A 27715-nucleotide genomic window follows, 5' to 3' on the forward strand; every position below is an offset into this window, starting at 1 on the left:
AAAAAAGGAGCTGCAGTTTCAAACGGTCATAACTTTCGATCGCTTGAGAGTTACTGGAGCTTCAGCCTGCTCACGCGAAGCTCCACTCGATACCTATAGTGCGTATATCGGTTAAAGATACGGAGACGCTCAAATTCCAAAACGGAGATGGTCTTTCTGGGCATTTTTCCCATATGTCGTGCTGGGACCCACCGAAGCGGCCCGCGTCACCCAGATCGCACGTTCACATCTTATGATTCAGTGTATTGCATCTTTTCTATCCGCGGATTGGACTGAAACAGTCGGAAATAGGACGGTGAGGAATCGAAAGAACAAGAAGTACGAGTAAGAAAAAAAGAAATTAATGAAAAAAGGGGTGCAACATGAGGACTTCCTAAGGGGTCACCCATCCTAGTACTGCTCTCGCCCAAGCAAGCTTAACTTCGGAGTTCTGATGGGATCCGGTGCATTAATGCTGGTATGATCGCACCCAACAGTGAATGAATTCTTTATTGTTTTGTCTCTCGAATTGCGGATCGGAGGAACAGGAGTTGCAGTTTCAAATAGACATAACTTTCGATCAGCAAAGAGTTACGGGAGCTTCAGCCTGCTCACGTGAAGCTCCTCTCGATACCTACAGCAAGTATCTCGGACTTAGAGATGGAGACGCTCAAATTACAACCCGAAGATGGTCTTTCGTGGCATTTTTCCCGTAGGGCGCGCTGGGACCCACCGAAGCGGCCCGCGTCACCTAGATCGCACGTTCACGTCGTGTGATTAAGTCTATTGCATCTTTTCTATCCGCGGATTGGACTGAAAGATTCGAAAATAGGACGGCGAGGAATCGGAAAAACAAGAAGTACGAGTAAGAAAAAAAGAAATTAATGAAAAAGGGGTGCAACACGAGGACTTCCCAGGAGGTCACCCATCCTGGTAATACTCTCGCCCAAGCACGCTTAAATTCGGAGTTCTAAAGGGATCCAGTGCATTAGTGCTGGTATGATCGCAACCAACAGTAACAAATTCTTTATTGTTTTGTCTCTCGAATTGCGGATAGGAGGAACAGGAGCTGCAGTTTCAAACGGACATAAATTTCGATCTGCTAAAAGTTACGGGAGCTTCAGCTTGCTCACGCGAAACTCTTCTTGATACCTACAGCGCGTATTGTTCCTGTTGGGTGCGCTGGGACCCACCGAAGTGGCCCGCGTAACCCAGATCGCACGTTCACGTCCTGTGATTTAGTCTATTGCATCTTTTCTATCCGCGGATTGGACTGAAAGAGTCGGAAATAAGACGCAGAGGAATCGGAAGAATAAGATGTACGAGTAAGAAAAAAAAACTAATAAAAAAAGGGGTGCAACACGGGGACTTCCCAGGGGGTCACCCATCCTAGTACAAGTCTTGCCCAAGCACGCATAACTTCGGAGTTCTGATGGGATCTGGTACATTAGTGCTGGTATTATCGCACCCAACGATGAATGAATTCTTTATTTTTTTGTCTCTCGAATTGCGGATCGGAGGAACAGGATCTGCAGTTTCAAACCGACATAACTTTCGATCTGCTGAGAGTTACGGGAGCTTCAGCATGCTCATGCGAAGCTCTTCTCGATACCTACAGCACGTATCTCGGTCTAAGAGACGGAGAAGCTCATATTCAGAGGAAATTCTTTATTTTTTTGTCTCTCAAATTGCGGATCAGAGGAACAGGAGCTGCAGTTTCAAACGGACATAACTTTCGATCGCCTGAGAGTTACTGGAGCTTCAGCCTGCTCACGCGAAGCTCCACTCGATACCTATAGTGCGTATATCGGTTAAAGATACGGAGATGCTCAAATTCCAAAATGGAGATGGTCTTTTGGGGCATTTTTCCCATATGTTGTGCTGGGACCCATCGAAGCGGCCCGCGTCTCCCAGATCGCACGTTCACATCGTATGATTCAGTGTATTGCATCTTCTCTATCCGCGGATTGGACTGAAAGAGTCAGAAATAGGACGGCGAGGAATCGAAAGAACAAGAAGTACGAGTAAAAAAAAAGAAATTAATGAAAAAAGAAGTGCAAAACGAGGACTTTCCAAGGGGTCACCCATCCTAGTACTGGTCTCGCCCAAGCACACTTGACTTCGGAGTTCTGATGGGATCCGGTGCATTAGTGCTGGTATGATCGCACCCAACAGTGAATGAATTCTTTATTGTTTTGTCTCTCGAATTGCGGATCGGAGGAACAGGAGCTGCAGTTTCAAACGGACATAACTTTCGATCGGCTAAGAGTTACGGGAGTTTCAGCCTGCTCACGCGAAGCTCCTCTCGATACCTACAGCAAGTATCTCGGTCTTAGAGACGGAGACGCTCAAATTACAACCCGAAGATGGTCTTTCGTGGCGTTTTTCCCGTAGGGCGCGCTGGGACCCACCGAAGCGGCCCGCATCACCTAGATCGCACTTTCACGTCGTGTGATTAATTCTATTGCATCTTTTCTATCTGCGGATTGGACCGAAAGAGTCGGAAATAGGACAGCGAGGAATCGGAAAAACAAGAAGTACGAGTAAGAAAAAAAGAAATTAATGAAAAAGGGGTGCAACACGAGGACTTCCCAGGAGGTCACCCATCCTGGAACTACTCTCGCCCAAGCACGATTAACGTCGGAGTTCTGATGGGATCCAGTGCATTAGTGCTGGTATGATAGCACCCAACAGTAATGAATTCTTTATTGTTTTGTCTCTCGAATTGCGGATCGGAGGAACAGGAGCTGCAGTTTCAAACGGACATAACTTTTGATCTGCTGAGAGTTACGGGAGCTTCAGCTTGCTCATGCGAAGCTCTTCTCGATACCTACAGCGCGTATCTCGGTCTTAGAGATGGAGAAGCTCAAATTCAAACCCGGAGATTGTCTTTGGGCGCATTGTTCTGTAGGGCGCGCTGGGACCCAACAAAATGGAACGCGTAACCCAGATCGCACGTTCACGTCCTGTGATTCAGTCTATTGCATATTTTCTATCCGCGAATTGGACTGATAGAGTCGGAAATAAGACGGAGAGGAATCGGAAGAACAAGATGTACGAGTAAGAAAAAAAAAGAAACTAATAAAAAAAGTGGTGCAACACGAGGACTTCCCAGGGGGTCACTCATCCTAGTACTAGTCTTGCCCAAGCACGCATAACTTCGGAGTTCTGATGGGATCCGATGCATTAGTGCTGGTATGATCGCACCCAACAGTGAATGAATTCTTTATTTTTTGTCTCTCGAATTGCGGATCAGAGGAACAGGATCTGCAGTTTCAAACGGACATAACTTTCGATCTGCTGAGAGTTACGGGAGCTTCAGCCTGCTCACACGAAGCTCTTCTCGATACCTACAGCGCATATCTCGGTCTAAGAGACGGAGAAGCTCAAATTCAAACCCGGAGATGGTCTTTGGGGGCATTTTTCCCGTAGGGCGCGCTGGGACCCACCGAAGTGGCCCGTGTCACCCAGATCACACGTTCACGTTGTGTGATTCAGTCTATTGCATCTTTTCTATCCGCGGATTGGACTGAAAGAGTCGGAAATAGGACGGAGAGGAATCGGAAGAACAAGATGTACGAGTAAGAAAAAAAGAAACTAATAAAAAAAAGGGTGCAACACGAGGACTTCCCAGAGGGTCACCCATCCTAGTACTGCTCTTTCCCAAGCACGCATAACTTCGGAGTTCTTATGGGATCTGGTGCATTAGTGCTGGTATGATCGCACCCAACAGTGAATGAATTCATTATTTTTTTTTCTCTCGAATTGCGGATCAGAGGAACAGGAGCTGCAGTTTCAAACGGACATAACTTTTGATCGGCTGAGAGTTATTAGAGTTTCAGCCTGCTCACGCGAAGCTCCACTCGATACCTTTAGTGCGTATATCGGTTAAAGAGACGGAGACGCTCAAATTCCAAAACGGAGATGGTCATTAATGGCATTTTTCCCGTATGTGCTGGGACCCACCGAAGCGGCCCGCGTCACCCACGTTCACATCGTATGATTCAGTTTATTGCATCTTTTCTATCTGCAGATTGGACTGAAAGAGTCGGAAATAGGACGGCGAGGAATCAAAAGAACAAGAAGTACGAGTAAGAAAAAAAGAAATTAATGAAAAAAGGGGTGCATCACGAGGACTTCCCAAGGGGTCACCCATCCTAGAACTCCTCTCGCCCAAGCACGCTTAACTTCGGAGTTTTAATGGAATCCGGTGCATTAGTGCTGGTATGATCGCACCCAAAAGTGAATGAATTCTTTATTGTTTTGTCTCTCGAATTGCGGATCGGAGGAACAGGAACTGCAGTTTCAAATGGACATAACTTTCGATCGGCTAAGAGTTATGAAAGCTTCAGTCTGCTCACGTGAAGCTCCTCTCGATACCTACAGCAAGTATCTCGTTCTTAGAGACGGAGACACTCAAATTACAACCCGGAGATGGTCTTTCGTGGCGTTTTTCTAGTAGGGCGCGCGAGAACCCATCAAAGCAGCCCGCGTCACCTAGATCGCACGTTCACGTCGTGTGATTAAGTCTATTGCATCTTTTCTATCCGCGGATTGGACTGAAAGATTCGGAAATAGGACGGAGAGGAATCGGAAAAACAAGAAGTACGAGTAAGAAAAAAAGAAATTAATGAAAAAGGGGTGCAAAACTAGGACTTTCCAGGAGGTCACCCATCCTAGTATTGCTCTCGCCCAAGCAAGCTTAACTTTGGAGTTCTGATGGGATCCGGTGCATTAGTGCTGGTATGATCACACCCAACGGTGAATGAATTCTTTATTGTTTTGTCTCTCGAATTGCGGATCGGAGGAACAGAAGCTGCAGTTTCAAACAGACATAACTTTCGATCTGCTGAGAGTTACGGGAGCTTCAGCTTGCTCACGCGAAGCTCTTCTCGATACCTACAACGCGTATCTCGGTCTAAGAGACAGAGAAGCTCAAATTCAAACCCAGAGATTGTCTTTGAGGGCATTTTTCTCGTAGGGCGCGTTGGGGCCCACCGAAGTGGCTCGCGTCACCCAGATCGCACGTTCACGTCCTGTGATTCGGTCTATTGCATCTTTTCTATCCGCGGATTGGACTGAAAGAGTCGGAAATAGGACGGCGAGGAATCGGAAAAACAAGAAATACGAGTAAGATAAAAGAAATTAATGAAAAATGGGGTGCAACACGAGGAATTCCCGGGGGGTCACCCATCCTAGTACTGCTCTCCCCCAGGCACGCTTCACTTCGGAGTTCTGATGGGATTCGGTGCATTAGTGCTAGTATGATCGCACCCAACAGTGAATGAATTCTTTATTGTTTTGTCTCTCGAATTGCGGATCGGGGGAACAGGAGCTGCAGTTTCAAACGGACATAACTTTTGATCTGCTGAGAGTTACGGGAGCTTTAGCTTGCTCACGCGAAGCTCTTCTTGATACCTACAGTGCGTATCTCGGTCTAAGAGACGGAGAAGCTCAAATTCAAACCCAGAGATTGTCTTTGGGGGCATTTTTCCCGTAGGGCGCGCTGGGACCCACCGAAGTGGCCCGCGTCAACCAGATCGCATGTTCACGTCCTGTGATTCAGTCTATTGCATCTTTTCTATCCGCGGGTTGGACTGAAAGAGTCGGAAATAGGATAGAGAGGAATCAGAAGAACAAGATGTACGAGTAAGAAAAAAAGAAAATAATAAAAAAAGGGGTGCAACACGAGGACTTCCCAGGGGGTCACCCATCCTAGTACTACTCTTGCCCAAGCACGCATAACTTCGGAGTTCTGATGGGATCCGTTGCATTAGTGCTGGTATGATTGCACCCAACAGTGAATGAATTCTTTATTGTTTTTCTCTCGAATTGCGGATCGGAGGAACAGGAGCTGCAGTTTCAAACGGACATAACTTTCTATTGGCTAAGAATTACGGGAGCTTCAGCCTGCTCACGCGAAGCTCCTCTCGATACCTACAGCAAGTATCTCGGTCTAAGAGACGGAGACGCTCAAATTACAACCCGGGGATGGTCTTTCGGGGCATTTTTCCCGTAGGGCGCGCTGGGACCCATCGAAGCGGCCCGCGTCACCCAGATCGCACGTTCACGTCGTGTGATTAAGTCTATTGCATCTTTTCTATCAGCAGATTGGACTGAAAGAGTCGGAAATAGGACGGCGAGGAATCGGAAAAACAAGAATTACGAGTAAGAAAAAAAGAAATTAATGAAAAAGGGGTGCAACACGAGGACTTCCCAGGGGATCACCCATCCTAGTACTGCTCTCGCCCAAGCACGCTTAATTTCGGAGTTCTAATGGGATCCGGTGCATTAGTGCTGGTATGATCGTACCCAATAGTGAATGAATTCTTTATTGTTTTGTCTCTCGAATTGCGGATCAGAGGAACAGGAGTTGCAGTTTCAAACGGACATAACTTTCGATCTGCTGATAGTTACGGGAGCTTCAGCCTACTCACGCGAAGCTCTTCTCGATACCTACAGCGCGTATCTCGGTCTAAGAGACGGAGAAGCTCAAATTCAAACCCAGAGATGGCCTTTGGGGGCATATTTCCAGTAGGGCACGCTGGGACCCACCGAAGTGGCCCACGTCACCCAGATCTTACATTCACGTCGTGTGATTCAGTCTATTGCAACTTTTCTATCCGTGGATTGGACTGAAAGAGTCGGAAATAGGACATAGAGGAATCGGAAGAACAAGATGTAAGAGTAAGAAAAAAAAAACTAATAAAAAAAGGGGTGCAACACGAGGACTTTCCAGGGGGTCACCCATCCTAGTACTGCTCTTGCCTAAGCATGCATAACTTCAGAGTTCTGATGGGATCCGATGAATTAGTGCTGGTATGATCGCACCCAACAGTGAATGAATTCTTTATTTTTTTGTCTCTCGAATTGCGGATCGGAGGAACAGGAGCTGCAGTTTCAAACGGACATAACTTTCAATCGGCTGAGAGTTACTGGAGCTTCAGCCTGCTCACGCGAAGATCCACTCGATATCTATAGTGCGTATCTCGGTTAAAGAGACGGAGACGCTCAAATTCCAAAATGGAGATGATCTTTCGGGGCATTTTTCCCGTAGGTCGCGCTGGGACCCACCGAACTGGCCCGCGTCACCCAGATCGCACGTTCACATCGTATGATTCAATCTATTGCATCTTTTCTATCCGCGGATTGGACTGAAAGAGTCGGAAATAGGGCGGCGAGAATCGAAAGAACAAGAAGTACGAGTAAGAAAAAAAGAAATTAATGAAAAAAGGGGTGCAACACGAGGACTTCCCAGGGGATCATCCATCCTAGTACTGCTCTTGCACAAGCACGCATAACTTTGGTATTCTGATGGGATCCGGTGCATTAGTGCTGGTATGATCGCACCCAACAGTGAATGAATTCTTTATTTTTTTGTCTCTCGAATTGCGGATCAGAGGAACAGGAGCTGCAGTTTCAAATGGACATAACTTTCGATCGGCTGAGAGTTACTGGAGTTTCAGCCTGCTCACGCGAAGCTCCACTCGATACCTATAGTGCGTATCTCGGTTAAAGAGACGGAGACGATTAAATTCCAAAACGGAGATGGTCTTTCGGGGCATTTTTCCCGTATGTCGTGCTGTGACCCACCGAAGCGGCCTGCGTCACCCAGATCGCACATTCACATCGTATGATTCAGTCTATTGCATCTTTTCTATCCGCGGATTGGACTGAAAGATTCGGAAATAGGACGGCGATGAATCGAAAGAACAAGAAGTATGAGTACGAAAAAAGGAAATTAATGAAAAAGTGGTGCAACACGAGAATTTCCCAGGGGGTAACCCATCCTAGTACTGCTCTCGCCCAAGCACGCTTAACTTCGAAGTTCTGCTGGGATCCGGTGCATTAGTGCTCGTATGATCGCACCCAATAGTGAATGAATTCTTTATTGTTTTGTCTCTCGAATTGCGGATCGGAGGAACATGAGCTGCAGTTTCAAATGGACATAACTTTCGATCTGCTGAGAATTACGGGAGCTTCAGCCTTCTCACGCGAAGCTCCTCTCGACACCTACAGCGCGCATCTCGTTTAAGAGACGGAGACTCTCAAATTCCAACCCAAAGATGGTCTTCGGGGAATTTTTCCCGTAGGGCACGCTGGGACCCCTTGAAGTGGCCCGCGTCACCCAGATCGCACGTTCAAGTCCTGTGATTCAGTCTATTGCATTTTTTCTATCCACGGATTGGACTAAAAAAGTCGGAAATAGGACAGCGAGGAATCGGAAGAACAAGAAGGAAGAGTAAAAAAAAAGAATTAAATGAAAAAGGGCTGCAACACAAGGACTTCCAAAGGGGTCACCCATCCTAGTATTTCTCTCGCCCAAGCACGCTTAACTTCGGAATTCTGATGGGATCCGGTGCATTAGTGCTGGTATGATCGCACCCTACAGTGAATGAATTTTTATTGTATTGTCTCTCGAATTGCGGATCGGAGAAACAGGCGCTGCACTTTCAAACGGACATAACTTTCGATCGGCTGAGAGTTACGGGAGCTTCAGCCTGCTCACGCGAAGCTCCTCTTGATACCTACAGCGCGCATCTCGTGCTAGGAGACAGAGACTCTCAAATTCCAATCCGAAGATGGTCTTTCTGGGCTTTTTTCTTGTAGGGTGCGCTGGGACCCATCGAAGCGGCCCGCGTCACCCAGATCGCACGTTCACGTCGTGTGATTCAGTGTATTGCATCTTTTCTATCCGCTGATTGGACTGAAAGAGTCGGAAAAAAGATGACGAGAATCGGACGAACAAGAAGTACGAGTAAGAAAATAAAAATTAATGAAAAACGGGTGCAACACGAGGACTTCTCAGGGGGACACCCATCCTAGTACTACTCTCGCCCAAGCACGCTTAACTGCGGAGTTTTGATGGGATCCGGTGCATTAGTACTGGTATGATAGCACCCAAAAGTGAATGAATTCGGAGGAACAGGCGTTGCACTTTCAAACGGACATAACTTTCGATTGGCTGAGAGATATGGGAGCTTCAGCCTGCTCATGCGAAACTCCTCTCTATACCTACAGCGCGTATCTTGGTCTAAGAGACGAAGATGCTCAAATTCCAACCCGAAGATGGACTTTCGGGGAGTTTTTCCCCTAGGACGCGCTGGGACCCACCAAAATGGCCCGCGTCACCCAGATCGCACGTTCACATCATGTGATTCAGTGTATTGAATATTTTATATCCGCGGATTGTACTGAAAGAGTTGAAAATAGGACGACGAGGAATCGGAAGAACAAGAAGTACGAGTAAAAAAAAAAGAAATTAATGAAAAAGGGGTTCAACACGAGGACTTCACAGGGGGTCACCCATCCTAGTACTGCTCTCGCCCAAGCACGCTTAACTGCGAAGTTTTGATGGGATCTGGTGCATTAGTGCTGGTATGATAGCACCCAAAAATGAATGAATTCTTTATTGATTTTTTTCTCGAATTGCGGATCGAAGGAACATGTGCTGCACTTTCAAACGAACATAATTTTCAATCGGCTGAAAGTTACGGGAGCTTCAACATGCTCACGCGAAGCTCCTCTCTATACCTACAGCGCGCATCTCGGTCTAAGAGATGTAGACACTCAAATTCCAACCCGAAGATGGTCTTTCGGGGAGTTTTTCCCGTAGGGCGCGCTGAGACCCACCAAAGCGGCCCGCGTCACCCAGATCGCACGTTTACGTCGTGTGTTTCAGTCTATTGCATCTTTTTTATGCGCGGATTGGACTGAAAGAGTCGGAAATAGGACGGCAAGGAATCGGAAGAACAAGAAGTACGAGTAAGAAAAAAAGAAATTAATGAAAAAGGGGTGCAACACGAGGACTTCCCAGGGGGTCACCCATATTAGTACTGCTCTCGCCCAAGAACGCTAAACAATGGAGTTCTGATGGGATTCGATGCATTAGTGTTGGTATGATTGCACCCAAAAGTGAATGAATTCTTTATTGTTTAGTCTCTCGAATTGAAGATCGGAGGAACAGGCGTAGACTTTCAAATGAACATAACTTTCGATCGGTTGAGAGTTATGGGAGCTTCAGCCTGCTCATGCGAAGCTCCACTCTATACCTACAGCTCGCATCTCGGTCTAAGAGACGGAGAAACTCAAATTCCAAACCGAAGATGGTCTTTCGGGGCATTTTTCCCGTAGGGCGTGCTGGGACCCACCGAAGCGGCCCGCGTCACCCAAATTGCACGTTCATCTCGGTGTATTGCTTCTTTTCTATCCACGGATTGGACTGAAAGAGTCGGAAATAGGACGGTGAGGAATCGTAAGAACAAGAAGTACGAGTAAGAAAAAAAGAAATTAATGAAAAAGGGGTGCAACACGAGGACTTCCCAGGGGGGTCACCCATCCTAGTACTGCTCTCGCCCAAGCAAGCTTAGCTGTGGATTTCTGATGGGATCCGGTGCATTAGAGCTGGTATGATAGAACCCAACGGTGAATGAATTCTTTATTGTTTTGTTTCTCGAATTGCGGATCGGAGGAACAGGCACTGCACTTTCAAACAAACATAATTTTCAATCGGCTGGAGTTATAGGAGCTTTCAGCCTCCTCACGCGAAGCTCCTCTCTATACCTACAGCGCGCATCTCGGTCTAAGAGACGGAGATGCTCAAATTCCAACCCGGAGATGGCCTTTTGGGGCGTTTTTCCCGTAGGGCACGCTGGGACCCACCAAAGCAGCCCGCGTCACCCAGATCGCACGTTCACGCCATGTGTTTCAGTCTATTGCATCTTTTCTATCCGCGGATTGGACTCAATGAGTTGGAAATAGGACGGAGAGGAATTGAAAGAATTGCAAATCGGAGGAACACGCGTTGCCCATCCTAGTACTGCTCTCGAGGACTTCCAAGAGGGTCACCCATCCTAGTACTGCTCTCGCCCAAGCACGCTTAACTCCGAAGTTCAGATGGGATCTAGTGCATTAGTGTTGGTATGATAGCACCCAACAGTGAATGAATTCTTTATTGTTGTCTCTCGAATTGCAAATCGGAGGAACACGCGTTGCCCTTTCAAACGGACATAACTTTTGATCGGCTGAGAGTTACGGGAGCTTCAGCCTACTCATGCGAAGCTCCTCTCTATAACTACCACGTGCATCTCGGTCTACGAGACGGAGACGCTCAAATTCCAACCCGGAGATGGTCTTTCGGCCGTTTTTCCCGTAGGGCGCGCTGGGACCCACCAAAGCGGCCGGCGTCACCCAGATCGCACGTTCACATCGTGTGTTTCAGTCTATTGCATCTTTTCTATCCGCGGATTGGACTCAAAGAGTCGGAAATAGGACGGCGAGGAATCGAAAGAACAAGAAGTACGAGTAAGAAAAAAAGAAATTAATGAAAAAGTGGTGCAACACGAGGACTTCCCAGGGGGTCACCCATCCTAGTACTGCTCTTGCGCAAGAACGCTTAACTTCTGAGTTCTAATGGGATCCAGTGCATTAGTGCTGGTATGATCGCACCAAACAGTGAATAACTTCTTTATTGTTTTGTCTCTCGAATTGCGTATCGGAGGAACAGGAGCTGCAGTTTCAAACGGACATAACTTTCGATCGGCTGAGAGTTACGGGAGCTTCAGCCTGCTTACGCGAAGCTCCTCTCGATATGTACAGCAAGTATCTCGCTCTAAGAGATGGAGACGCTCAAATTCCAACCCGGAGATGGTCTTTCGTGGCGTTTTTCTTGTAGGGTGCGCTGGGACCCACCGAAGCAGCCCGCGTCACCCCAGATCGCACGTTCACGTCGTGTGATTCAGTCAATTTCATATTATATATCCGCGGATTGGACTGAAAGAGTTGGAAATAGGACGGCGAGGAATCGGAAGAACAAGAATTACGAGTAAGAAAAAAAGAAATTAATGAAAAAGGGGTGCAACACGAGGACTTCCCAAGGGGTCAGCCATCCTAGTACATTAGTGCTGGTATGATCGCACCTAACAGTAAATGAATTCTTTATTGTTTTGTCTCTCGAATTGCGGATCGGAGGAACTGGTGCTGCACTTTCAAACGGACATAACTTTCGATCGGATGAGAGTTATGGGAGCTTCATCCTTCTCACGCGAAGCCTCTCTTGATACCTACACCGCGCATCTCGTTCTACGAGAAGAAGACACTCAAATTCCAACCCGGATATGTTTTTTCGGTGCGTTTTTCCCATAGGGCGCGCTGGGACCCACCAAAGCAGCCCGCGTCACACAGATCTCACATTCACGTCGTGTGTTTCAGTCTATTGCATATTTTCAATCCGCGGATTGGACTCAAAGAGTTGGAAATAGGACGGCGAGGAATCGAAAGAACAAGAATTACGCATAAGAAAAAAAATTATTGAAAAAGAGGTGCGACACGAGGACTTCCCAGGGGGTCACCCATTCTAGTACTGCTCTCGCCCAAGCACGCTTAACTCTGGAGTTCTGATGGGATCTCGTGCATTAGTGCTAGTATGATCGCACCAACAGTGAATGAATTCTTTATTTTTTTGTTTCTCGAATTGCGAATCGGAGGAACAGGAGCTGCAGTTTCAAACGGACATAAATTTCGATCGATTGAGAGTTACGGGAGCTTCAGCCTGCTCACTTGAAGCTCCTCTCGATACCTACTGCGCGCATCTTCGTCCAAGAGACGTAGAACCTCAAATTCCAAACCAAAGATGGTCTTTCCGGGATTTTTTCTCGTAGGCCGCGCTGGGACTCACCGAAGTGGCCCGCATCATCCAGATCGCACGTTCACGTCGTGTGATTTAGTCTATTGCATCTTTTATATCCGCGGATTGGACTGAAAGAGTTGGAAATAGGACGGCGAGGAATCGGAAGAACAAGAAGTACGAGTAAGAAAAAAAAATTAATGAAATAGGGTTGCAACACAAGGATACCCAAGGGGTCACCCATCCTAGTACTGCTTTCGCACAAGCACGCTTAACTTCGGAGTTCGCACAAGCACGCTTAACTTCAGAGTTCCGATGGGATCTGGTTTATTATTGCTGGATTGATCGCACCCGACAGTGAATGAATTCTTTATTTTTTTGTCTCTTGAATTCCTGATCGGAGGAACAGGAGCTGCAGTTTCAAACGGACATAACTTTCTCTCGGCTGAGAGTTACGGGAGTTTCAGCCTGCTCACGCGAAGCTTCTCTCGATACCTACAGCGCGCATCTCGGTCTAAGAGATGCAGACGCACAAATTCCAACCTGAAGGTGGTATTTTGGGGCATTTTTCCCGTAGGGCGAGTTGGGAACCACCGAAGCAGCCCGCGTCACCCAGATCGTACTTTCACGTAGTGTGATTTAGTCTATTGCATCTTTTCTATCCTCGGATTGGACTGAAAGAGTGGGAAATTGGACGACAAGGAATCGGAAGAACAAGAAGTACGAGTAAGAAAAAAAGAAATTAATGAAAAACAGGTGCAACACGAGAAACTTCCCAGGAGGTCACCCATCCTAGTACTGTTCTCGCTCAAGCACGCTTAACTTCGAAGTTCTGATGTTATCCGGTACATTGATGTTAGTATGATCGCACCCAACAATGAATGAATTCTTTATTGCTTTGTCTCTCGAATTGTGGATCGGAGGAACAGGCGCTGTACTTTCAAACGAACATAACTTTCTATCGGCTGAGAGTTGCGCGAGCTTCAGCCTGCTCATGCGAAGCCTCTGCGCATCTCGGTCAAAGAGACGACGAAGCTCAAATTCCAACCCGAAGATGGTCTTTCGGGCTTTTTTCCCATAGGGCGCGCTAGGACCCATCGAAGCGGCCCGCGTCACCCATATCACACGTTCACGTCTTGTGTCACAGTCTATTGCATATTTTATATCCGTGGATTGGACTCAAAGATTCGAAAATAGGACGACGAGGAATCAAAAGAACAAGAAGTACGAGTAAGAAAAAAGAAATTAATGAAAAAGGGGTGCAACACGAGGACTTCTCAGGGGTCACCCACCCTAGTACTTCTCTTGCTGGAACCCACCGAAGCGGCCCGCATCACCCAGATCGCACATTCACGTCATGTGATTAAGTCTATTGCATATTTTCTATCCGCGGATTTGACTGAAAGAGTTGGAAATAGGACGGCGAGGAATCGGAAATACAAGAAGTACGAGTAATAAAAAAAGAAATTAATGAAAAAGGGGTGAAACACGAGGACTTTCCAGGGGGTCACCCATCCTAGTACTGCTCTCGCCCAAGCACGCTTAGCTCTGGAGTTCTGATGGGATCCGGTGAATTAGTGCTGGTAAGATCGCATCCAACAATGAATGAATTCTTTGTTGTTTTGTTTCTCGAATTGCGGATTGGAGGAACAGGAGCTGTAGTTTCAAACGGACATAAATTTCGATCGGCTGAGAGTAACGGAAGCTTCAGCCTGCTCATGGGAAGCTCCTCTCGATACCTACAGTGCGCATCTCGGTCCAAGAGACGGAGACGCTCAAATTCCAACTCGAAGATGGTATTTTGGGGCATTTTTCCCGTAGGGCGTGCTGGGACCCACCGAAACGGCCCGCGTCACCCAGATCGCACATTTACGTTGTGTGTTTCAGTCTGTTGCATCTTTTCTATCCCCGGATTGGACTCAAAAATTTGTAAATAGGACGGCGAGGAATCGAAAGAACAAGAAGTACGAGTAAGAAAAAAAGAAATTAATGAAAAAGGGGTGCAACACGAGGACTTCTCAGGGGTCACCCACCCTAGTACTTCTCTTGCCAAAGCACGCTTAACTTCGGAGTTCTGATGGGATCCGGTGCGTTAGTGCTGGTATGATCGCACCCAACAGTGATTGAATTCTTTATTGTTTTCTCTCTCGAATTGCGGATCGGAGGAACAGGAGCTCCAGTTTCAAACGAACATAACTTTCGATCGGCTAAGAGTTACGGGAGCTTCAGCCAGCTCACGCGAAGCTCCTCTCGATACCTACAGCAAGTATCTGGGTCTAAGAGACGGAGACGCTCAAATTACAACCCGGAGTTGGCCTTTCGTGGCATTTTTCCCGCATGGTGTGCTGGGACCCATCGAAGCGGCCTGCGTCACCCAGATCGCACGTTCCGTCGTGTGATTAAGTCTATTGCATCTTTTCTATCCGTGGATTGGACTGAAAGAGTCGAAAATAGGATGGCGAGGAATCGGAAAAACAAGAAGTACGAGTAAGAAAAAAAGAAATTAATGAAAAAGGGGTGCAACACGAGGACTTCTCAGGGGGTCACCCATCCTCCTAGTACTGCTCTCGCCCAAGAACGCTTAACTTTGGAGTTCTGATGGGATCTGGGGCATTAGTGCTAGTATGATCGCACCCAACAATGAATGAATTCTTTATTGTTTTGTCTCTCGAATTGCGGATCGGAGGAACAGGAGCTGCAGTTTCAAACGGACATAACTTTTAATCTGATGAGAGTTACGGGAGCTTCATCCTGCTCACGCGAAGCTCTTCCCGATACCTACAGCGCGTATCTCGGTCTAAGAGACGAAGAAGCTCAAATTCAAACCCGGAGATGGTCTTTGGGGGCATTTTTCCCTTAGGGCGCGCTGGGACCCATCGAAGTTGCCCACGTCACCCAGATCGCACTTTCACGTCGTGTGATTCAGTCTATTGCATCTTTTCTATCCGCGGATTGGACTGAAAGAGTTGGAAATAGAACGGAGAGGAGTCGGACGAACAAGATGTACGAGTAAGAAAAAAAGAAACTAATAAAAAAAAGGGGTGCAACACGAGGACTTCCCAGGGGGTCACCAATCCTAGTACTGCTCTTGCCCAAGCACGCATAACTTCGGAGTTCTGATGGGATCCGGTGCATTAGTGCTGGTATGGTCGCACCCAACAGTGAATGAATTCTTTACTTTTTTGTCTCTCGAATTGCGGATCAGAGGAACAAGAGCTGCAGTTTCAAACGGACATAACTTTCGATCGGCTGAGAGTTATTGGAGCTTCAGCCTGCTCACGCGAAGCTCCACTCGATAATTATAGTGCGTATATCGGTTAAAGAGATGGAGATGCTCAAATTCCAAAACGGAGATGGTCTTTCGGGGCATTTTTCCCGTATGTCGCGCTGGGACCCACCGAAGCGGCCCGCGTCCCCCAAATCGCACGTTCACATCGTATGATTCAGTCTATTGCATCTTTTCTATCCGCGGATTGGACTGAAAGATTCGAAAACAGGACGGAGAGGAATCGAAAGAACAAGAAGTACGAGTAAGATAAAAAGAAATTAATGAAAAAATGGGTGCAACACGAGGACTTCCTAGGGGGTCACACATCCTAGTACAGCTCTTGCCCAAGCATGCTTAACTTCGGAGTTCTGATGGGATCCGGTGCAGTAGTGCTGGTATGATCGCACCCAACAGTGAATGAATTCTTTATTGTTTTGTCTCTCGAATTGCGGATCGGAGGAACAGGAGCTGCAGTTTCAAACGGACATAACTTTCGATCGGCTAAGAGTTACGGGAGCTTCAGCCTGTTCACGCGAAGCTCCTCTCGATACCTACAGCAAGTATCTCGGTCTAAGAGACGGAGACGCTTAAATTACAACCTGGAGATGGTCTTTCGGCCGTTTTTCCCGTAAGGCGCGCTGGGACCCACCAAAGCGGCCCGAGTCACCCAGATCGCACGTTCATGTCGTGTGATTAAGTCTATTGCATCTTTTATATCCGCGGATTGGACTGAAAGAGTCGAAAATAGGACAGCGAGGAATCGGAAAAACAAGAAGTACGAGTAAGAAAAAAAGAAATTAATGAAAAAGGGGTGCAACAAAAGGACTTCCTAGGGGGTCACCCATCCTATTACTTCTCTCACCCAAGCACCCTTAACTTCAGAGTTCTGATGGGATCCAGTGCATTAGTGCTGGTATGATCGCACCCAACAATGAATGAATTCTTTATTGTTTTGTCTCTCGAATTGCGGATCGGAGGAACAGGAGCTGCAGTTTCAAACGGACATAACTTTCGATCTACTGAGAGTTACGGGAGCTTCAGCCTGCTCACGCAAAGCTCTTCTCGATACCTACAGCGCGTATCTCGGTCTAAGAGACGGAGAAGTTCAAGATCGCACATTCACCTCGTGTGATTCAGTCTATTGCATTTTTTCTATCCGCGGATTGGACTAAAAGAGTCGGAAATAGGACGGAGAGGAATCGGAAGAACAAGATGTACGAGTAAGAAAAAAAGAAACTAATAAAAAAATAGGTGCAACACGAGGACTTCCCAAGGGGTCACCCATCCTAGTACTGCTCTTGCCCAAGCACGCATAGTGCTGGTATGATTGCACCCAACAATGAATGAATTATTTATTTTTTTGTCTCTCGAATTGCGGATCGGAGGAACAGGAGCTGCAGTTTCAAACGGACATAACTTTCGATCGCCTGAGAGTTACTGGAGCTTCAGTCTGCTCATGCGAAGCTCCACTCGATACCTATACTGCGTATCTCGGTTAAAGAGATGGAGACACTCAAATTCCAAAATGGAGATCGTCTTTCGGGGCATTTTTCCTGTATGTCGCGCTGGGACCCACCAAAGCGGCCTGCATCACCCAGATCGCACGTTCACATCGTATGATTTAGTCTATTGCATCTTTTCTATCCGCGGATTGGACTGAAAGAGTCGGAAATAGGACGGCGAGGAATCGAAAGAACAAGATGTACGAGTAAGAAAAAAAAATAATGAAAAAAGGGGTGCAACACGAGGACTTCCCAGGGGGCACCAATCCTAGTACTGCTCTTGCCCAAGCACGCTTAACTTCAAAGTTCTGATGGGATACAGTGCATTAATGCTGGTATGATTGCACCCAACAGTGAATGAATTCTTTATTGTTTTGTCTCTGGAATTGCGGATCGGAGGAACAGGAGCTGCAGTTTCAAACAGACATAACTTTCGATCGGCTAAGAGTTACGGGAGCTTCAGCCTGCTCACGCGAAGCTCCTCTCGATACCTACAGCAAGTATCTCGGTCTAAGAGACAGAGACGCTCAAATTACAACCCGGAGAGGGTCTTTCGGGGCGTATTTCCTGTAGGGCACGCTGGGACCCACCGAAGTGGCCCGCGTCACCCAGATCGCACGTTCACGTCGTGTGATTAAGTCTATTGCATCTTTTCTATCCGCGGATTAGACTGAAAGAGTCGGAAATATGACGGCGAGGAATCAGAAAAACAATAAGTACGAGTAAGAAAAAAAGAAATTAATGAAATAGGGGTGCAACAAAAGGACTTCCCAGGGGGTCACCCATCCTAGTACTGCTCTCGCCCTAGCGCTCTTAACTTCGTAGTTCTGATGGGATCCGGTGCATTAGTGCTGGTATGATCACATCCAATAGTGAATGAATTCTTTATTGTTTTGTATCTCGAATTGCGGATCGGAGGAACAGGAGCTGCAGTTTCAAACGGACATAACTTTCGATCTACTGAGAGTTACGGGAGCTTCAGCCTGCTCACGCAAAGCTCTTCTCGATACCTACAGCGCGTATCTCGGTCTAAGAGACGGAGAAGTTCAAGATTGCACGTTCACGTTGTGTGATTCAGTCTATTGCATTTTTTCTATCCGCGGATAGGACTAAAAGAGTCGGAAATAGGACGGAGAGGAATCGGAAGAACAAGATGTACGAGTAAGAAAAAAAGAAACTAATAAAAAAATAGGTGCAACACGAGGACTTCCCAAGGGGTCACCCATCCTAGTACTGCTCTTGCCCAAGCACGCATAGTGCTGGTATGATTGCACCCAACAATGAATGAATTCTTTATTTTTTTTTCTCTCGAATTGCGGATCGGAGGAACAGGAGCTGCAGTTTGAAACGGACATAACTTTCGATCGGCTGAGAGTTACTGGAGCTTCAGTCTGCTCACACGAAGCTCCACTCGATACCTATACTGCGTATCTCGGTTAAAGAGATGGAGACACTCAAATTCCAAAATGGAGATCGTCTTTCGGGGCATTTTTCCTGTATGTCGCGCTGGGACCCACCGAAGCGTCCCGCGTCACCCAGATCGCACGTTCACATCGTATGATTTAGTCTATTGCATCTTTTCTATCCGCGGATTGGACCGAAAGAGTCGGAAATAGGACGGCGAGGAATCGAAAGAACAAGATGTACGAGTAAGAAAAACAATTAATGAAAAAAGGGGTGCAACACGAGGACTTCCCGGGGGCACCAATCCTAGTACTGCTCTTGCCCAAGCACGCTTAACTTCAAAGTTCTGATGGGATCCAGTGCATTAATGCTGGTATGATCGCACCCAACAGTGAATGAATTCTTTATTGTTTTGTCTCTGGAATTGCGGATCGGAGGAACAGGAGCTGCAGTTTCAAACAGACATAACTTTCGATCGGCTAAGAGTTACGGGAGCTTCAGCCTGCTCACGCGAAGCTCCTATCGATACCTACAGCAAGTATCTCGGTCTAAGAGATAGAGACGCTCAAATTACAACCCGAAGAGGGTCTTTCGGGGCGTATTTCCCGTAGGGCGCGCTGGGACCCACCGAAGCGGCCCGCGTCACCCAGATCGCACGTTCACGTCGTGTGATTAAGTCTCTTGCATCTTTTCTATCCGCGGATTGGACTGAAAGAGTCGGAAATATGACGGCGAGGAATCAGAAAAACAATAAGTACGAGTAAGAAAAAAAGAAATTAATGAAATAGGGGTGCAACAAAAGGACTTCCCAGGGGGTCACCCATCCTAGTACTGCTCTCGCCCTAGCGCTCTTAACTTCGTAGTTCTGATGGGATCCGGTGCATTAGTGCTGGTATGATCACATCCAATAGTGAATGAATTCTTTATTGTTTTGTCTCTCGAATTGAGGATCGGAGGAACAGGAACTGCAGTTTCAAACGGACATAACTTTCGATCTGCTGAGAGTTACGGGAGTTTCAACCTGCTCACGCAAAGCTCTTCTCGATACCTACACAGCGTATCTCGGTCTAAGAGATGTAGATGCTCAAATTCAAACCCGGAGATGGTCTTTGGGGGAATTTTTCCCGTAGGGCACGCTGGGACCCACCAAAGTGGCCCGCGTCACCCAGATCGCACGTTCACGTCGTGTGATTCAGTCTATTGCATCTTTTCTATCTGCTGATTGGATTGAAAGAGTCGGAAATAGGATGGAGAGGAATCGGAAGAACAAGATGTACGAGTAAGAAAAAAAGAAACTAATAAAAAAAGGGGTGCAAAACAAGGACTTCCCAGGGGGTCACCCATCCTAGTACTGCTCTTGCCCAAGCACGCATAACTTCGGAGTTCTCATGGGATCCGGTGCATTAGTGCTGGTATGATCGCACCCAATAATGAATGAATTCTTTATTTTTTTGTCTCTCGAATTGCGGATCGGTGGAACTGGAGCTGCAGTTTCAAACGGACATAACTTTCGATCGGCTGAGAGTTACTGGAGCTTTAGCCTGCTCACGCGAAGCTCCACTTGATACCTATAGTGCGTATCTCGGTTAAAGAGACGAAGATGCTGAAATTCCAAAACGGAGATGGTGTTTCGGGGCATTTTTCCTGTATTTCGCACTGGGACCCACCGAAGCGGCCCGCATCACCCAGATCGCATGTTCACATCGTATGATTCAGTTTATTGAATCTTTTCTATCCGCGGATTGGACTGCAAGAGTCGGAAATAGGACGGCGAGGAATCGAAAGAACAAGAAGTACGAGTAAGAAAAAAAAAATTATTGAAAAAAGGGGTGCAACACGAGATTCCCATGGGGTCACCCATCCTAGTACTGCTCTCGCCCAAGCACGCTTAACTTCGGAGTTCTGATGGGATCCGGTGCATTAGTGCTGGTATGATCGCACCCAACAGTGAATGAATTCTTTATTGTTTCACACGAATCTCCTCTCGATACCTACAACAATTATCTTGGTCTAAAAGATGGAGACGCTCAAATTACAACCCGAAGAAGGTATTTTGGGGCGTTTTTCCCGTAGGGCACGCTGGGACCCACCGAAGCGGCCCGCATCACCCAGATCGCACGTTCACGTCGTTTGATTAAGTCTATTGCATCTTTTAGTCCACGGATTGGACTGAAAGAGTCGGAAATAGGACGGCGAGGAATCGGAAAAATAAGAAGTACGATTAAGAAAAAAAGAAATTAATGAAAAAGGGGTGCAACACGAGGACTCTCCAGGGGGTCACCCATCCTAGTACTGCTCTCGCGCAAGCACGCTTAACTTTAGAGTTCTGACGAGATCCGGTGCATTAGTGCTAGTATGATCGCACCCAATAGTGAATGAATTCTTTATTATTTTGTCTCTCGAAATGCGGATCAGAGGAACAGGAGCTGCAGTTTCAAACGGACATAACTTTCGATCTGCTGAGAGTAACGGGAGATTCAGCCTGCTCACGCGAAGCTCTTCTCGATACCTACAGCGCCTATCTCGGTCTAAGATATGGAGAAGCTCAAATTCAAACCCGGATATTGTCTTTGGGGGCATTTTTCCCATAGGGCGCGCTGGGACCCACCGAAGTGGCCCGCGTCAACCAGATCGCACATTCACGTCGTGTGATTCAGTATATGGCATCTTTTCTATCCGCGGATTGGACTGAAAGAGTCGGAAATAGGACGGAGATGAATCGGAAGAACAAGATGTACGAGTAAGAAAAAAAGAAACTAATAAAAAAAAGGGTGCAACACGAGGACTTCCCGGGGGGTCACCCATTCTAGTGCTGCTGTTCCCAAGCACGCATAAATTCGAAGTTTTGATGGGATCCGGTGCATTAGTTCTGGTATGATCGCACCCAACAGTGAATGAATTCTTTATTTTTTTGTCTCTCGAATTACGGATCAGAGGAACAGGAGCTGCAGTTTCAAACGGACATAACTTTCGATCGGCTGAGAGTTACTGGAGCTTCAGCATGTTCACGCGAAGCTCCACTCGATACCTATAGTGCGTATCTCGGTTAAAGAGATGGAGACACTCAAATTCCAAAACGTAGATGCTCTTTTGGGGCATTTTTCCCGTATGTCGCGCTGGGACCCATCCAAGCGGCCCGCATCACCCAGATCGCACATTCACATCGTATGATTCAGTCTATTGCATCTTTTCTATCCGCGGATTGGACTGAAAGAGTTGGAAATAGGACGGCGAGGAATCGAAAGAACAAGAAGTACGAATAAGAAAAAAAAGAAATTAATGAAAAAAGGAGTGCAACACGAGGACTTCCCAGGGGGTCACCCATCCTAGTACTGCTCTAGCCCAAACACGCTTAACTTCGGAGTTCTAATGGGATCCGGTGCATTAGTGCTGGTATAATCGCACCCAACAGTGAATGAATTCTTTATTGTTATGTCTCTCGAATTGCGAATCGGAGGAACAGGAGCTGCAGTTTCAAACGAACATAACTTTCGATCTGAAGAGAGTTACGGGAGCTTCAGCCTGCTCACGTGAAGCTCTTCCCGATACCCACAGCGCGTATCTCGGTCTAAGAGATGGAGAAGCTCAAATTCAAACCCGGAGATGGTCTTTAGTGGTATTTTTCCCGTAGGGTGTGTTGGGACTCATCGAAGTGGCCCGCGTCACACAGATCGCACATTCACGTCATGTGATTTAGTCTATTGCATCTTTTCAATCCGTGGATTGGACTGAAAGAGTCAAAAATAGGATGGAAAGGAATCGGAAGAACAGGGTGTACGAGTAAGAAAAAAAGAAACTAATAAAAAAAGGGTGCAACACGACGACTTCCCAGGGGGTCACCCATCCTAGTACTGCTCTTACCCAAGATCGCATAACTTCGGAGTTCTGATGGGATCCGGTGCATTAGTGCTGCTAAGATCGCACCCAACAGTGAATGAATTCTTTATTTTTTTGTCTCTCGAATTGCGGATCGGAGGAACAGGAGCTGCAGTTTAAAACGGACATAACTTTCGATCGGCTGAGAGTTACTGGAGCTTCAGCCTGCTCACGCGAAGCTCCACTCGATACCTATAGTGCGTATCTTGGTTAAAGAGATGGAGACGCTCAAATTCCAAAATGGAGATGGTCTTTCGGGGCATTTTTCCTGTATGTTGCGCTGGGACCCACTGAAGCGGCCCGCGTCACCCAGATCGCACGTTCACATCGAATTATTCAGTCTATTGCATCTTTTCTATCCGCAGATTGGACTGAAAGAGTCGGAAATAGGACATCGAGGAATCGAAAGAACAAGAAATACGAGTAAGAAAAAAATAAATTAATGAAAAAAGGGGTATACACGAGGACTTCCCAGGGGGTCACCCATCCTAGTACTTCTCTTGCCCAAGCACGCTTAATTTCAAAGTTCTGAAGGGATCCGATGCATTAGTGCTGGTATGATCGCACATAACAGTGATGAATTCTTTATTGTTTTGTCTCTTGAATTGCGAATCGGAGGAATAGGAGCTGCAGTTTCAAACAGACATAACTTTCGATCGGCTAAGAGTTACGAGAGTTTCAGCCTGCTCACACGAAGCTCCTCTTGATACCTACAGCAAGTATCTCGGTCTAAGAGACGGAGACGCTCAAATTACAACCCGGAGATGGTCTTTTGGGGCGTTTTTCCCGTAGGGCGCCCTGGGACCCACCGAAGCGGCCCGCGTCACCCAGATCGCACTTTCACGTCGTGTGATTAAGTCTGTAGTGACCCTTACCTGGATCACCTACTAAACAGAACTTAGGCATGCAATTAACTTGATTAAATAGATATCAGAATAAAACTGCGGAAACCATAAAGTAGTGTACAACCCCAAGTAAAGGAATCTGTAATTTATCCAATAATATACAACCAAATCGAATAGCTGTATAAACCCAAAACAACAGTAATAAAACCTAAGCGAAGCTCCAGCTGGCCAACCACTGACTAGCCCCTCCTGGATCTACCCTCCTCGTCCAATCGCAAACCTGCCCCATGGAATAGGGTGTCCAGAAAATACAGAGTACGAGACGTGAGCATAAAACGCTCAGTGCGAGAGTATGAGTATACATGCATGCAAAGTGAACTCCCTATAGACTCGAGGTCAAGGATCAGATAACAGAGACAGATCGGGCCCTGGTATGTAGCACGCTGTGCCGTCGCTTCAGGAGGTGGCTCCCATACCGAGATAACCGTGGATACGCCGGACCCAAATCGATGGAAGTCCATCCACTAACAGACAACCCTACTAACAGACATCTCGAAAGAGATACAGCAAGATGCAAATGAAAGCAGCATAATATCATGTCATATAAATCATGCAGTCACATAATACATGCATACTCAGTCAGGATATCTCGAACAGTACTTTCGTACCTCAATACAGTGCAAGCTGTACCAACTCTAGGTCCACGCCTATAGTCTGCTCTACACTGCCAAATGATACTACTATCATTAAAGTGCTCTAAAAGCCTTAACTAAGCTATTGCATACTCCTAAATATTTATAGGAAGCAAAAGCTATACCTTCATCCGTCGTTAGCCCTTTGATGTCGATGCCTCCAGAACTTGGGCACAACTCCGCTACGACTACCGAATGCCTCGCCGACCTCCGGACCAAGCCTAGGAAGACTAGAACAGCTCCAAAAGGACTAGAAAAGAAAGGAGAACTCGGAATTGGCAAATGAAAGTGAAGGCTCGGCCTTCTATTTATAGACAACGATCGGAACTTCCGATCCTTGATCGGAACGTCCGAACCTCGATCGGAACGTCCGATCCTGCCATCGGAGCTTCCGAAGATCCTGATCTGCCACGTGTCAAAATATCACTTGTTGACTCCGGATAGGGGTGATCGAAGCCTCCGGTCCTGATCGGAGCTTCCGATCCAACCACACGTCATGCCTGACGTAATAACATCGGTGCCTCCGATCGCTCATCGGAGCTTCCGATCCTGTTCGGAGCTTTCGATCGTGCCTTCGGAGTTTTCGATCTGTCCAATACCCAATTCAATTAATTAGCATTAATCCTTTAATTACTCAATTAGGGTACGGGCTACTACATTCTCCCCCACTTAAGATATTTCGTCCTCGAAAACAGATCTTAAGTACCGAATGCAAAAACAGAAATCAGAAACATTCTTTATTCAAATCAAACGTTTACAGAGTTTGCAACTGAATACATCTTAAAGAATGGAATCAAAACAACTCAGGATGGTCTTTACGCATCCTATCCTCAAGCTCCCAAGTAGCTTCCTCAGTGCCTCGGCGCTGCCACTGAACTAAAACCAAAGGAATGACTTTGTTCCGTAAAACCTTATCCTTATAATCCAGGATACGAAGAGGTTTTTCAACATAAGTCAAATCCTTGTCTACCTGAACCTCAGACCGCTGCAAAATATGAGATTCATCCGCCACATACCGTTGCAACAGAGATACGTGGAACACGTCGTGAATACTGGATAGATGCGGTGGCAAAGCTAGTCGATAAGCCAAATCGCCAATGCTCTCCAAGATCTCAAACGGACCGATAAATCTGGGAGACAACTTGCCCTTAAGGCCAAATCTGAGAATCTTGCGGAAAGGTGACACTCTCAAAAACACTTTCTCCCCGACCTCGAACTGCAAGGGCCTACGCTTGATATTAGCATAGCTGGCCTGACGATCCTGTGCAGTCTTAATCCATTTCTTGATTTGATCAACAATATCTATCGCCTGCTGGATAAACTCCGGTCCCTCAGCCTGTCTCTCCCCCACTTCTTCCCAGAAGAGTGGAGTACGACAACGTCGCCCATACAACGCCTCAAAAGGTGCCATCCCAATACTAGTGTGATAGCTGTTGTTGTAAGCGAACTCGATCAACGGCAAATGATCCTGCCAGGCTGAACCAAAATCCATGACGCACGCTCTAAGCATATCCTCTAACGTACGGATAGTGCGCTCTAAGCTATAGGCAATGAAATGCGCTGACTTGGTGAGTCGGTCCACCACAACCCAGATAGCATCACAGTTCCTCGGGGATACCGGCAAATGTGTCACAAAGTCCATTGTGATAAACTCCCATTTCCATTCAAGAATAGGCAGACTGTGAAGCAATCCTCCAGGTCGTCGGTGCTCTGCCTTGACCTGTTGACACACCAAACATCTCGAAACAAACTGATAAACACTGCGTTTCATTCCCTTCCACCAGAAACGAGTACGTAGATCCTTGTACATCTTGTTGCTCCCAGGATGAATACTCAACTTAGTGCGATGTGCCTGAGACAAAATCTCCTCTCGCAACTCTTCATCCTGCGGAATCACAAGCCTACCAGACAAACACAGAAAACCATCTGACTGATAATGAAATCCAGACGAGCTACCCTCGTTAGCTAGACGAGCTAAATGCTGGGTCTTCGAATCAGACATCTTAGCATCTCGGATCCGCGAATACAAGCGGCTGGCTCAGATAATATCGCAAACATCTGGATACTCTGCATTCCTTTCTTATGCTTGAAGGTATAACCTGAAGTACAACAGTCACTGATCGCACTAGACATCGAACAAGTCTGAAGTGCGGATAATCGTACCTTGCGACTCAAAGCATCAGCGGTGAGATTAGCAGCTCCCGGATGGTACTTAATCTCGCAATCATAATCCTTAAGCAAATCCATCCAACGTCTCTGCCTCATGTTCAACTCCGCCTGAGTGAACAAATACTTGAGACTCTTATGGTCGGTAAAGATCTCAAATTTCTTGCCATACAGATAATGACGCCAGATCTTCAAAGCGAACACAATGGCTGCTAACTCCAAATCATGGACTGGATAGTTGTCCTCGTGAAGCTTCAGCTGTCTAGAAGCGTATGCGATCACATGTCCATTCTGAGTCAGGACACAACCTAACCCCTGAAGAGAAGAATCTGTGTAAACTACATACCCTCCAGATCCTGACGGTAATGCCAACACCGGCGCAGAAGTCAACCGACGTCGAAGCTCACGGAAATTCTCCTCGTACTTGGAGGACCACTCGAAATCCACACCCTTGCGGGTAAGCTGCGTCAATGGTCGAGCTAACTGAGAGAAGTTCAGAATGAAGCGACGATAATAACCTGCTAGACCCAGAAAACTACGGATCTCAGCAACTGTCGTCGGACGTGACCAATTAAGTACCGCTTCAATCTTGCTTGGATCAACAGAAATCCCTTCCCTGGATATGATATGGCCAAGAAAGACCACTCTATCCATCCAGAACTCACACTTGCTCAGCTTGGCGTACAACTGCTCATCTCGAAGAGTCTGCAGTACCAACCGCAAGTGAGAAACATGCTCTTCCGTATTACGCGAATACACCAAGATGTCGTCAATGAAGACCACGACAAACATGTCCAAATACTCCCTGAAGATGCGGTTCATCAAATCCATGAATATAGCCGGCGCATTAGTCAAACCAAATGGCATTACTAGGAACTCGTAATGCCCATAGCGAGTACGGAATGCAGTCTTGGCTACGTCCTGATCACGGACTCTCAACTGATGATACCCAGATCTCAAATCAATCTTGGAGTAAACTGACGTGCCCTGCAGCTGATCGAACAAGTCATCAATACGAGACAACGGATACTTGTTCTTCACAGTGACTCGATTCAGCTGCCGATAGTCAATGCACAGCCGCATCGACCCATCCTTCTTCTTCACGAAGAGAACAGGAGCTCCCCAAGGAGACACACTAGGACGAATGTACCCCTTGTCTAAAAGATCCTGTAGCTGATTCTTCAACTCACGCATCTCTGACGGAGCCAGACGATATGGTGCTCTAGAAATAGGCGAAGTACCCGACATCAACTTTATGCCAAACTCGACTTCCCTAGCAGAAGGAAAACCCGGAATCTCATTAGGAAACACATCTGGAAATTCATCCACAACAGGAATGCTCTCTATCCCAATACTCT

At 46.9% G+C, this 27715-nt stretch overlaps 30 non-coding genes and 12 pseudogenes across 30 annotated transcripts; all 42 read right to left on the reverse strand.

Moving 5' to 3' along the window:
* Positions 1-352: 352 nt before the first annotated feature.
* LOC140870502 (5S ribosomal RNA) lies at positions 353-471 on the reverse strand. The gene has a single exon (XR_012147460.1). It is a non-coding gene; the product is annotated as a 5S ribosomal RNA (ribosomal RNA).
* A 400-nt stretch (positions 472-871) lies between these two features.
* Positions 872-990, reverse strand: LOC140868404 (5S ribosomal RNA). The gene has a single exon (XR_012145823.1). It is a non-coding gene; the product is annotated as a 5S ribosomal RNA (ribosomal RNA).
* A 340-nt stretch (positions 991-1330) lies between these two features.
* Positions 1331-1449, reverse strand: LOC140868687 (5S ribosomal RNA). The gene has a single exon (XR_012146093.1). It is a non-coding gene; the product is annotated as a 5S ribosomal RNA (ribosomal RNA).
* A 581-nt stretch (positions 1450-2030) lies between these two features.
* Positions 2031-2149, reverse strand: LOC140868275 (5S ribosomal RNA). The gene has a single exon (XR_012145700.1). It is a non-coding gene; the product is annotated as a 5S ribosomal RNA (ribosomal RNA).
* Positions 2150-2549: 400 nt separating this feature from the next.
* On the reverse strand, positions 2550-2668 carry LOC140868067 (5S ribosomal RNA). Its single transcript, XR_012145502.1, has one exon. It is a non-coding gene; the product is annotated as a 5S ribosomal RNA (ribosomal RNA).
* A 401-nt stretch (positions 2669-3069) lies between these two features.
* LOC140868831 (5S ribosomal RNA) lies at positions 3070-3188 on the reverse strand. Its single transcript, XR_012146232.1, has one exon. It is a non-coding gene; the product is annotated as a 5S ribosomal RNA (ribosomal RNA).
* A 400-nt stretch (positions 3189-3588) lies between these two features.
* On the reverse strand, positions 3589-3707 carry LOC140868935 (5S ribosomal RNA). The gene has a single exon (XR_012146332.1). It is a non-coding gene; the product is annotated as a 5S ribosomal RNA (ribosomal RNA).
* Positions 3708-4098: 391 nt separating this feature from the next.
* On the reverse strand, positions 4099-4217 carry LOC140868024 (5S ribosomal RNA). The gene has a single exon (XR_012145461.1). It is a non-coding gene; the product is annotated as a 5S ribosomal RNA (ribosomal RNA).
* A 400-nt stretch (positions 4218-4617) lies between these two features.
* LOC140869055 (5S ribosomal RNA) lies at positions 4618-4736 on the reverse strand. Its single transcript, XR_012146448.1, has one exon. It is a non-coding gene; the product is annotated as a 5S ribosomal RNA (ribosomal RNA).
* Positions 4737-5136: 400 nt separating this feature from the next.
* LOC140868670 (5S ribosomal RNA) lies at positions 5137-5255 on the reverse strand. Its single transcript, XR_012146077.1, has one exon. It is a non-coding gene; the product is annotated as a 5S ribosomal RNA (ribosomal RNA).
* Positions 5256-5656: 401 nt separating this feature from the next.
* On the reverse strand, positions 5657-5775 carry LOC140870448 (5S ribosomal RNA). Its single transcript, XR_012147409.1, has one exon. It is a non-coding gene; the product is annotated as a 5S ribosomal RNA (ribosomal RNA).
* Positions 5776-6174: 399 nt separating this feature from the next.
* LOC140868031 (5S ribosomal RNA) lies at positions 6175-6293 on the reverse strand. Its single transcript, XR_012145468.1, has one exon. It is a non-coding gene; the product is annotated as a 5S ribosomal RNA (ribosomal RNA).
* Positions 6294-6693: 400 nt separating this feature from the next.
* LOC140869496 (5S ribosomal RNA) lies at positions 6694-6812 on the reverse strand (annotated as a pseudogene).
* A 400-nt stretch (positions 6813-7212) lies between these two features.
* LOC140869624 (5S ribosomal RNA) lies at positions 7213-7331 on the reverse strand (annotated as a pseudogene).
* Positions 7332-7731: 400 nt separating this feature from the next.
* Positions 7732-7850, reverse strand: LOC140868653 (5S ribosomal RNA). The gene has a single exon (XR_012146060.1). It is a non-coding gene; the product is annotated as a 5S ribosomal RNA (ribosomal RNA).
* Positions 7851-8247: 397 nt separating this feature from the next.
* LOC140868262 (5S ribosomal RNA) lies at positions 8248-8366 on the reverse strand. The gene has a single exon (XR_012145688.1). It is a non-coding gene; the product is annotated as a 5S ribosomal RNA (ribosomal RNA).
* A 397-nt stretch (positions 8367-8763) lies between these two features.
* On the reverse strand, positions 8764-8882 carry LOC140868199 (5S ribosomal RNA). Its single transcript, XR_012145625.1, has one exon. It is a non-coding gene; the product is annotated as a 5S ribosomal RNA (ribosomal RNA).
* Positions 8883-9252: 370 nt separating this feature from the next.
* LOC140869230 (5S ribosomal RNA) lies at positions 9253-9371 on the reverse strand. The gene has a single exon (XR_012146615.1). It is a non-coding gene; the product is annotated as a 5S ribosomal RNA (ribosomal RNA).
* Positions 9372-9771: 400 nt separating this feature from the next.
* Positions 9772-9890, reverse strand: LOC140869695 (5S ribosomal RNA; annotated as a pseudogene).
* Positions 9891-10280: 390 nt separating this feature from the next.
* Positions 10281-10400, reverse strand: LOC140869625 (5S ribosomal RNA; annotated as a pseudogene).
* Positions 10401-10795: 395 nt separating this feature from the next.
* On the reverse strand, positions 10796-10913 carry LOC140869778 (5S ribosomal RNA; annotated as a pseudogene).
* Positions 10914-11310: 397 nt separating this feature from the next.
* Positions 11311-11429, reverse strand: LOC140869018 (5S ribosomal RNA). Its single transcript, XR_012146411.1, has one exon. It is a non-coding gene; the product is annotated as a 5S ribosomal RNA (ribosomal RNA).
* Positions 11430-12296: 867 nt separating this feature from the next.
* LOC140868430 (5S ribosomal RNA) lies at positions 12297-12415 on the reverse strand. Its single transcript, XR_012145849.1, has one exon. It is a non-coding gene; the product is annotated as a 5S ribosomal RNA (ribosomal RNA).
* A 397-nt stretch (positions 12416-12812) lies between these two features.
* On the reverse strand, positions 12813-12957 carry LOC140869811 (5S ribosomal RNA; annotated as a pseudogene).
* Positions 12958-13357: 400 nt separating this feature from the next.
* On the reverse strand, positions 13358-13477 carry LOC140869762 (5S ribosomal RNA; annotated as a pseudogene).
* A 605-nt stretch (positions 13478-14082) lies between these two features.
* LOC140869197 (5S ribosomal RNA) lies at positions 14083-14201 on the reverse strand. Its single transcript, XR_012146584.1, has one exon. It is a non-coding gene; the product is annotated as a 5S ribosomal RNA (ribosomal RNA).
* Positions 14202-14601: 400 nt separating this feature from the next.
* LOC140868190 (5S ribosomal RNA) lies at positions 14602-14719 on the reverse strand. The gene has a single exon (XR_012145616.1). It is a non-coding gene; the product is annotated as a 5S ribosomal RNA (ribosomal RNA).
* Positions 14720-15118: 399 nt separating this feature from the next.
* On the reverse strand, positions 15119-15240 carry LOC140869278 (5S ribosomal RNA). Its single transcript, XR_012146660.1, has one exon. It is a non-coding gene; the product is annotated as a 5S ribosomal RNA (ribosomal RNA).
* A 402-nt stretch (positions 15241-15642) lies between these two features.
* Positions 15643-15761, reverse strand: LOC140868020 (5S ribosomal RNA). The gene has a single exon (XR_012145457.1). It is a non-coding gene; the product is annotated as a 5S ribosomal RNA (ribosomal RNA).
* Positions 15762-16162: 401 nt separating this feature from the next.
* On the reverse strand, positions 16163-16281 carry LOC140868918 (5S ribosomal RNA). The gene has a single exon (XR_012146316.1). It is a non-coding gene; the product is annotated as a 5S ribosomal RNA (ribosomal RNA).
* A 399-nt stretch (positions 16282-16680) lies between these two features.
* Positions 16681-16799, reverse strand: LOC140868673 (5S ribosomal RNA). The gene has a single exon (XR_012146079.1). It is a non-coding gene; the product is annotated as a 5S ribosomal RNA (ribosomal RNA).
* An 806-nt stretch (positions 16800-17605) lies between these two features.
* LOC140869461 (5S ribosomal RNA) lies at positions 17606-17723 on the reverse strand (annotated as a pseudogene).
* A 400-nt stretch (positions 17724-18123) lies between these two features.
* LOC140868946 (5S ribosomal RNA) lies at positions 18124-18242 on the reverse strand. Its single transcript, XR_012146342.1, has one exon. It is a non-coding gene; the product is annotated as a 5S ribosomal RNA (ribosomal RNA).
* Positions 18243-19048: 806 nt separating this feature from the next.
* LOC140869481 (5S ribosomal RNA) lies at positions 19049-19165 on the reverse strand (annotated as a pseudogene).
* A 400-nt stretch (positions 19166-19565) lies between these two features.
* Positions 19566-19684, reverse strand: LOC140868947 (5S ribosomal RNA). The gene has a single exon (XR_012146343.1). It is a non-coding gene; the product is annotated as a 5S ribosomal RNA (ribosomal RNA).
* A 401-nt stretch (positions 19685-20085) lies between these two features.
* Positions 20086-20204, reverse strand: LOC140870451 (5S ribosomal RNA). Its single transcript, XR_012147412.1, has one exon. It is a non-coding gene; the product is annotated as a 5S ribosomal RNA (ribosomal RNA).
* Positions 20205-20604: 400 nt separating this feature from the next.
* Positions 20605-20721, reverse strand: LOC140868796 (5S ribosomal RNA). Its single transcript, XR_012146197.1, has one exon. It is a non-coding gene; the product is annotated as a 5S ribosomal RNA (ribosomal RNA).
* Positions 20722-21026: 305 nt separating this feature from the next.
* Positions 21027-21145, reverse strand: LOC140869300 (5S ribosomal RNA). The gene has a single exon (XR_012146679.1). It is a non-coding gene; the product is annotated as a 5S ribosomal RNA (ribosomal RNA).
* Positions 21146-21546: 401 nt separating this feature from the next.
* Positions 21547-21664, reverse strand: LOC140869817 (5S ribosomal RNA; annotated as a pseudogene).
* A 402-nt stretch (positions 21665-22066) lies between these two features.
* LOC140870392 (5S ribosomal RNA) lies at positions 22067-22185 on the reverse strand. The gene has a single exon (XR_012147356.1). It is a non-coding gene; the product is annotated as a 5S ribosomal RNA (ribosomal RNA).
* A 400-nt stretch (positions 22186-22585) lies between these two features.
* On the reverse strand, positions 22586-22704 carry LOC140869659 (5S ribosomal RNA; annotated as a pseudogene).
* Positions 22705-23103: 399 nt separating this feature from the next.
* Positions 23104-23223, reverse strand: LOC140869727 (5S ribosomal RNA; annotated as a pseudogene).
* Positions 23224-27715: the final 4492 nt, after the last annotated feature.

This window comes from Henckelia pumila, chromosome 4 (assembly GCF_033568475.1).
Source record: "Henckelia pumila isolate YLH828 chromosome 4, ASM3356847v2, whole genome shotgun sequence".
NCBI classification, from domain to species: domain Eukaryota; kingdom Viridiplantae; phylum Streptophyta; class Magnoliopsida; order Lamiales; family Gesneriaceae; genus Henckelia; species Henckelia pumila.